The sequence below is a fragment of the Thermobia domestica genome, unplaced genomic scaffold (genome assembly GCF_964235325.1).
Source record: "Thermobia domestica unplaced genomic scaffold, izTheDome1.hap1.1 HAP1_SCAFFOLD_889, whole genome shotgun sequence".
NCBI classification, from domain to species: domain Eukaryota; kingdom Metazoa; phylum Arthropoda; class Insecta; order Zygentoma; family Lepismatidae; genus Thermobia; species Thermobia domestica.
This window is the reverse complement of record NW_027656599.1, coordinates 6,466-15,016: the sequence shown is the minus strand read 5'-3', so window position 1 is coordinate 15,016 and position 8,551 is coordinate 6,466. Positions and strand designations below refer to the sequence as shown.

The 8,551-nt window shown below is 34.7% G+C and overlaps 1 non-coding gene across 1 annotated transcript; it reads left to right on the top strand.

The window, feature by feature from the left end:
* Nucleotides 1–2,457: 2,457 nt before the first annotated feature.
* TRNAR-CCG (transfer RNA arginine (anticodon CCG)) lies at nucleotides 2,458–2,529 on the top strand. Its single transcript has one exon. It is a non-coding gene; the product is annotated as a tRNA-Arg (tRNA).
* The last annotated feature ends 6,022 nt before the right edge of the window (nucleotides 2,530–8,551 follow it).

Genomic DNA, 8,551 nt, shown 5'->3' with positions numbered 1-8,551 from the left:
TAATTTACCTATTCTCTCTTTGTCTCTCTTTCTCTCTCCCAGAGTACATATACAGAGTTATCATATAAAAGTGTCGGAGGTTTTCAAGACTTGCCAGAAATAGTGAACGTGGGTTAGAAACAAAATTGTGTTTTATTTTATAGGAAAACTGAATTCTTTTAATATAGAAATGGTTGGTAAGATCGCATTTAGTTGCGTTATAAATATCGACACGATAAATTTGATGTTTGTGTTGATTTTGAGTTTAATGTCCCTTTCACAGCGAGGGTATATGAGACGGGACCTACGGATAAACCTGGAATCCGAACCACATGAGCTCCCGCCGGGAATCGAACCCAGGTCTGACAGACCAAAGACACTTACGCTAACTATTTAGCCACGAATGAGCTCTACTATAAACTTTTACGGTATGTCATCCCAGATGTCAATGGCAGTTGTGATTCGTGCTTTCATTTCCGGTACAATTATAGAAAGATGAGAATACAAAATCTCGCCATCAATATAGTTCTACAGTAAAAAATAATTTATAGATTAGGTCTGGAGAATGCGTATTGTTCCTGATCATGAACATCGGTTTTATGTTCGGTCCATTGCAGCTAGGGATGCACGCGAGACGCGAGAAGTCTCGTCTCGTCTCGCGTCTCGTCTCGCATTTGCGAGACGAGACACGATATGAGAGTGAAAATTTTATGCGAGACGCGGGTCGAGACTAAACCATGCGAGACGAGACGTTAGACGAGACTCGGTTAAATCTCGCACGAGAAGTCTCGCGAGACTTCTCGCAGTCTCGCAACATTTATGAATTACATTCAATGGTATATTTAGTGATTTTACATTGATTGAGTTTTCTAAGTTGAGCGTTACCTAATGCCTCTAGGAACAAACAGTGATTTGGGCAATAGACATTTTATGAGATTTATTATTATTCAAGGTTGATTTTCAGAATTAAAGCCTTCTTTAGTTTCTAAACATCATTAGAAAAGAAAAGCTTTGCAAATTGGAAATGTATTACAGCATCGATTTAGGACTTTATTTTGCGACACAAACACATACACGCGGGCGCACACGAATACATGAACTTCTGTTTTTAGTCTGAAAAGCGAATAAGACTCCCTATTGCTGCGAAATGTGATATTTCTGTTGTTTCTGTCTTTTTCACATTACTACTAGCGATTAATGTTGGGGGATGGCGGGGAAATCCCCTCTCGTCAAAGTTTATCCCCGGCCCGGCTCGCAGAAATATCATGATATTTTTACATGGAATAAGTATTTTCTTTCTATATATTTATCAAAAAGATCCCCCTCTAGTTCGGAAGTTTAATTCAAACACTGATTTGGAAGGATGGGCCTATAGGTTTGGTGGGAGATGGTAGGAATGGCCCTATATCTGTCAGTAATTTTATTTTCTAGATCTGGCAACACTATATAAGTTAAAAGCGAAAGTTGATAAAATGCGATAATGCAACATTGCTACAAGCGCGAACGAACCGAAATAATTGGGTCGTATTGTGTTGTGAGGAGTTATTTTGTTGTCTACAAGCGCTTTTGGTGGTATAAAAACATTTTTATAATGGAAAATCACCCTTCAAGGAAACGAACAAAACGTGTAAATGTTGATAGTGGCTACGATATTTTAGAAGAGCCAAATATTGCTGGAGACCACTAAGCTGGAAAACAAAGTTGGATCCAGCAACAATTTATGCTAGTTTTGCTGTAAATTATGCTATTAATTTGACGAAAATTTACGGTCCAGCAATCAAATTCTAGCACAACTTTTCTTTTAATTTGCAGCGGAGGGGACCCAAGTTCGGGTACCATGTTGAACTCTAGGTTCCGTCTCCTTAGGATGTTATGAATATTCATCCCACGGAAAGCAATGGCAAACCACCATGGATTCACCTTACCAAGGAACTTTTAGGTCAAACACCTGCCTTCGAACAGAATATCACATCATCATTTATTAACAGCCATAGTATAACATATTGCAAAATTTTGACCAAGAATATATGCGAGACTGTGAGACCATGCGAGAAAGTCTCGCGAGAGTCGCGAGATGAGACTCAAAATTTTATGCGAGACGCGAGACGAGACTTCACATTTGCGATACGAGACGAGACAAGACCAAAATTTGAGGCTGCGAGACCAGACGAGACTTTTCCATTTCTCGTCTCGTCTCGTCTTGCGTGCATCCCTAATTGCAACAGCACACACTTCTAAAATACCGCGGAGTAAGGCTACCCCCCGTATTTGTTTGAACTCACTAAGCTCTTCCTTCAATTTAAGAAACATTCATCCCCAGGATTTCTTTAGGCTTGCAGTTGATTCCATATGACTATATAAGGAAGTTTATCTTATCTGTATCACATTTTTGTAACAGAGGAACGGCAACTGTTCTTTCCCTCACGAAAATTTCCGGCATCATAGAACTGACATCAAACATGAGAAAGGAATTGTGAGGGCGCGGTGGCTGAGTGGTAAAGCGTTAACCTCCGGTGCTTGGGGTCCCTGGTTCGATCCCAGCTCGCGCCGTGTGGATTTTGTGGTGGACAAACACCGTTTTCGTGGGTTTTCCTCGGGGTTCTCCCGTTTCCTCCCACTCCTCATTCCACCATTTCATTCATCTCTCATCATCACCGTCTCCTTTAGCCTAACTGGCATAAACGTGGGACGTAAAACCTAAAAATTTCATTTCTTTTTTTATTATTATTATTTTATAGACCGAGTCCTTCTTGACCTAAATGCGTAAGTGCTTTTGGACAGCGGTAATTAAAAAAAAAATTTCATAAAGCTTGGGCGCGCAAATCACCTACTCTTTCCTCTATTGTCATTTTACAAACCTGGCTCTTAATTACCAAATGTAGAAGTACTGGGCACCTGCTGGAATGAACGGAAAATGTTTCTATCAATCTATGTAGATATATATATTCAGTGGGGTATGTAGAAGTTCGTCAAAGGGCGGTTCAAGCTCCCAAGGTGTTTGGATACATATCTAATTTCAGATGTTTGGATACATATCATAATATGGTAAATGTTTCTATCATAATGTGATATCTTGCTCAAGAGAGTATTAAAACCCCATACCCTCTGTATACGCCACTGCGCATATTACGCATTTCAAAACAAGCACATAAAAAGAGCGTTGAAACTCAATATATTTTTAAATAATCAATCTGTTTACAACATAATATCCCTACTTTATTTCGCATTCATCATAACACAATTTGATTACTTTGTGTGGTTGTGTGTTGTACAATTTGATTACTTATTTTACTTTGTGTGGTTGTGTGTATGTATTTTTAAAAATATGTATACGCTATGTTATCTAGCACATTTTCCACAGATTTATCATTCGTTTATTTGTTGTACTAAACAAGCACAAACTCTTCTGAATACCACTTCTTGCAGTGGCTATTTCTCATTACTTCCAATGCTTGTTTTTGCTCAATGTATTGCAATAAATGAAATACGAGTAGATGTGACCGTACTTTCTGCGGAAATAATAAGCTGTAACAAATGTGAAAACGAAAATTTGAAAATTGTATAATTCTCCAATTTCTCCCTTTCAAAAGTGGAAGTTTCGAGAATGCAGAAACACGTATTTTGCCCTTATTAATGAATAAATTATGTACTGAACCTCACACATTCAAGTTTAGCCAGTCTTTACATTCCGCATTTATTAAACACAAAAAGTGGGAATTTAAACACTCTAGAATGATCCACTTATGCCTCTTAAATTTTGAATTTTCAAAAACAATAAGGTGTGTATTCGCTTATTTTTAACTAAGTGACATACTGAATACCAAACATCCATATCTACATATTAAATATCAAACCTCCAACTTAAGCGAATCATCCTATTCGGCACTTTGTGAATTAAGAACTAGAAATTCAAATATTTTATAAATCTTCCTCTTTATTCACTTAGAACCAAAATTTTCGAAAACACTGAAACACGTATTAACGTGTAAGACTTTTATACATATTTTATGTCTCTAGTTTAAATCAATTTTCACATTCGGAACCTTATGAATATAGAAATGGGGAATTTAAGCCTAATAGTGATGTCCCTTTTATTTCTTCCTTAGGAAGGAAATATTCAAGAACGCTGATTTTAAAAATTATTTTAATTAAAATTCTATATATCAAATTTTACATACTCAATTTAAGAGTTTCTTCAACTTCGGCACTTTCTGATTCAGTGATGATTTCAGAATATTTTCAATATACTGATAGTAAAAAATAGTAGCCTATTACGATAATGCTTGAATCTACATTTATTACGATAAGTTTTATGGCCCTGGGGAGGGAATTTCGTTGCTCTGGTAAACACTCTCCCTTGGACACCCCTGAAATTTTCAATTCTGAAAGTAAGAAAAATAAATAAATAAATAAATAAAAATGGAAATTTGGTTAGCATACTAATGTCCCTGCTTTCTCACCTTGGGAGTGGAATTTCCGAAAACCTGAAACACATGTTCCACTACTTCTAATGAAAGGCTTATATATTTATATGCCGAGTAGCATATCTCTGAAGTTACGGATTCGTGAGTACTAAATTCTTTCCAGAAAATTGAAGCCTTCATTTAATCCCTTGGATTCTTATATCTTGCCTAAGTTAGAAAAGGAGTATTGTATCCGAATTTCCCGCTTTTACTTGTAATAATATGGTCGGAGGGATGATGAGTCGGTCACTTCCATTGTGCTATATTATAGTATAATAAACTTACAAGTTCAATTCTTTCTGTTTTAGAATGTATACTTTTATAGCATTTTCTGCCTGCTTTTTAGTTACAGGTTAATTTCTCTTTCTCAAGTAGAAAAAATATCTTAAAAATAAATTATAAATACTACATGAACATTCGCGTGATACAATATTATCGCAGCAGTAACACCTGATGTAACTCCTGTATACAAGGAGGAAAGGAAATGATTCTTATTTTGAAATTTTAAGTTTTTTTTTTCTTTTATTTTTAATGTCATGCGATGAGTTACAGAAGCATATTTGGCAGTATAAGTGGTGATTTTAGGTGGAAAATTTTCAATTTCGGAACATTTTCAGCTATTTTTTCCCGGAAAATTTTCCATTTTAAACAAATATCAGTGATCAATTAACAATTCCTCATTAACCATAAAATTAATTGAATTCATGTATAGTAATGTTAAAAAGTGAAAGACGGTTTAAATAATCTGAAAATCTTCATCGCTCAGAAAATTGCCAGTACCTTGTAGGAACAAGTGAAACAATTTTTCATGAATCGAAAAATTTTGTGGCATGTATGAAAAAAAAATGAAGAACTTTTAATGAGTCAAAAAATAATCATTTCGAAACAAAAAAGTAAGAGAACTTTTCTTTTTAAAGAATCAGAAAGTTTTGTTGCTCTGTAGAAACAAATAAAAGTAATTGTCATGGATCGGAAAATTTTCATTACGATATAGAAACAAGTGAAAATACTTTTTATAAGCCGGACAATTTTTAATATTATGTATAGTGATGTTAGGTGGAAAATTTTCCTCTATATTTAACTGCACATTGGGCTATAAAATTGAATTCCTGTAGAGGAAAGCCAGACAGCAACAAATCATATTTTTCCAATTAGCTTTCGGGAACCGGAACATGTTCTAATGTTTCGAGTTGGAAGTAAAAATTTACAGTTTTTCTCATCTCTCTTCTGTGTGTGTGTGTGTGGGTGTTAAGTGCAGGGAACATAAATCGAGTTCGTAGGGTACAAATATACCATCCCGTTTTTTTTTATGTAACAACAAAGCGGAAATATGCCTTTGTGAATTTATGAATTATTTCAAAAACTTAAAATTCCACTATTTATGCCTATGTCATGAAATAACTACATAAAAGTTCATTGGGAAGATTATTTTTTTATAACAGAAAATAAGAAGAAATGCTTTGTTTTTATTGTGTTTAACACTCGTAAATTGTAAGTTCAATACGATTTAAATATCCGAAACAATTCAGCGTGTTTTTTTTTTTTTACCACGTCATGAAATGGGCCTTTTCTTCTTCTTCTTCTTTATTTTGTCCGATTTCACTTCGCAAAAGTAAATTCAAATGAAATTACTTGTTTTTAGAAAGCAGCGCCAATAGTCCAACTTTTTGCGTTTCTTTTATTATTTTATTGGAAGAACAACTACACAAGTCAGCTTGCCTATTAGTTACATTTTACCATATGAATAAATAAATGTTTATTTCCAGAAAAATGTTCAATATTTGTTTTCATGAGTTACTTAAACTAGAATTTTTGGGAAGTAAAAAAAAATACATTAGGTATTTTATATGATTTCTAGTTATTAATATATGTTGCAAGTATGTAAATTTAGAAAAATAGTAAAGCTATGATAAAACTTTGTCTTACGAAATATGAACTTCGATTAAACTGAGGGAATATGATTTTGTGAGATTAAAGGTGAATTCTGAGGGAAGAATGCATTGAAGATTTTGAAATATCTTTTCGGAAATAAAGAATCGTTAGATTTTCACTTCATGAAACTTTTTTCAGACAATATTTATTACAAATATATTTCACGGCTAAACAATGATGTAGGAGTAAGTGGAGTATGTTCTTATGGATCGGAAATATTTAAGGAAATTTTTCATATCTGAGTATAAGTGAAAAAAGTAATACAATATATTTTGTAAAAGTTATATATTTATCTCACATTACATAACGCGTACTCTGTGTTAATACTTTATTGCATTATGCTTGCTTTCAATTCTCATTTGCTTTCCTTTAGCACATTTCTGTACTCTCCACTTTCATTTTCTTGCAGTTCTTTGTAGTGATTTATGATAAGTTTTTGTTTAACTTAACCATTGCCGTAACTCAAATTGGAGTATGGTTAGTCATGTTCAGTGTCTACTTTACATCTATATTATCATCACATTTCTCTAATCCTTTAGTCTGCTACAATACAAAAACAGAACATCTTGAATTTCCTGGTGATGAGATATTATATGCAAAATATTTTTAAGGCTATCTGAACTGTAAAAAAAAATGCATTTCGTGTTAAGCAATGAAGTTTATCAAAATGATCTAAAAATAAACTCTTATTACATCACAGAGACCATCTGGTGTCAACTTTCGGAACTCTTTGAGATGATATAATATCCTCCGCCTACTCATGTTAACTTAAACTGCACAGCTCAGGAAATGCAGATTGTGGGAGTGAAATGGTTGGCCATCTTATTTTCTCCTTTCATAGAGAGATTCTATCTCAATTTTGTTGTTAGGGAAAAAGAGGCGTTACAAGCAAGAGGAAGAGAGAGAGAGAAAAAAGAGGAAGTAACTATCCTCTTACTGGATAGAGTGAAAGTGGTTTCGTTGTTATTATTGTTGTACAAGTAAAGTAATCTGATTTATCATTTTTCATTCGGTGGCAACTTAACACAACTGAACACGAAACAAGTGTTGATAAGTGAGTAAAGAGAGGTTAATATCTAAGCAATAAGTAAACAAAAGGCACACATTTTGACATAATTAACATAATCACCTTATTATCAGGATAATAGTAGATTTTCTTCGTATACACGAGATAAGTAGTTTCTTTCCAATGAACTCAAAAAGTTCGTTACTGACAAGGAATGGACATGAACCTGTCATCTGGACATCCGAATCAAACCTAGTCCATTCGATAAACACAACAAAGATATGTCCATGCACAAAAAATAGGTGCCACGGACAACAGAGTAATTTCCTGGAGCCCATTAACACTTTTAGTATAAAGAAATTCGTAGGCTCGCAGTGAAATAACTATTGCATCAACACCGTTCATTGGAAAGATATGGTTTATATTTCGGTCTCTTCAGCATGAAACAACCTTTCCATAGGTGCTATGTATTGGGGCCCATAACGTACTTGGACAGGGACAATTGGGAGAATGTCGGTAAAATTCCCTTTAGAGATCTCTCTCATCAATTTTGGACGCTTCTGGAGTGGCCCCGGGTAAAAGTACACAATCCAAATTTATCTCGAAAAATAATATAGGGAATAATAAATGTGTGTACCAAGTTTTGTATTGATAGACAGAATGGATATGAGGGGATAGCGTGCATTGGTATACAAACTTTATCTCCCTATCTATTCTGTCTATCAATACAAAACTCGGTACATACATCTCTTATTCCCTATAGTATTTTTCGAGATAAATTTAGAATGTTTGCCTTTACTGGGGCCACTCCAGAGGGGTAAAGAAATTGATGGGAGGTCTTTATGGAGGAAATTTTCCCTACATTCTCACAATCTTCCCTGTTCAAGTACGTTATGAGCCCCAATGCATAGCACCTCTGGAAAGTTTGTTTCATGCTGAAGAGAATAAACTATAAACCATGACTTTCCAATAAATAGTGTTGATGTAATAGCTATTTTACTACGAGTCTACGATTCTATTTATACTAACAGGGTTAATGGGCCTCAGGGACTTACTTCTTTGTCCATGGCACCTTTTTTCTTTGTGCATGAACATATATTTGTTATGCTTATCGAATAGACTAGGTTTGATACGGATGTCCGGATGACACGTTCATGGGGGGCGCGGTGGC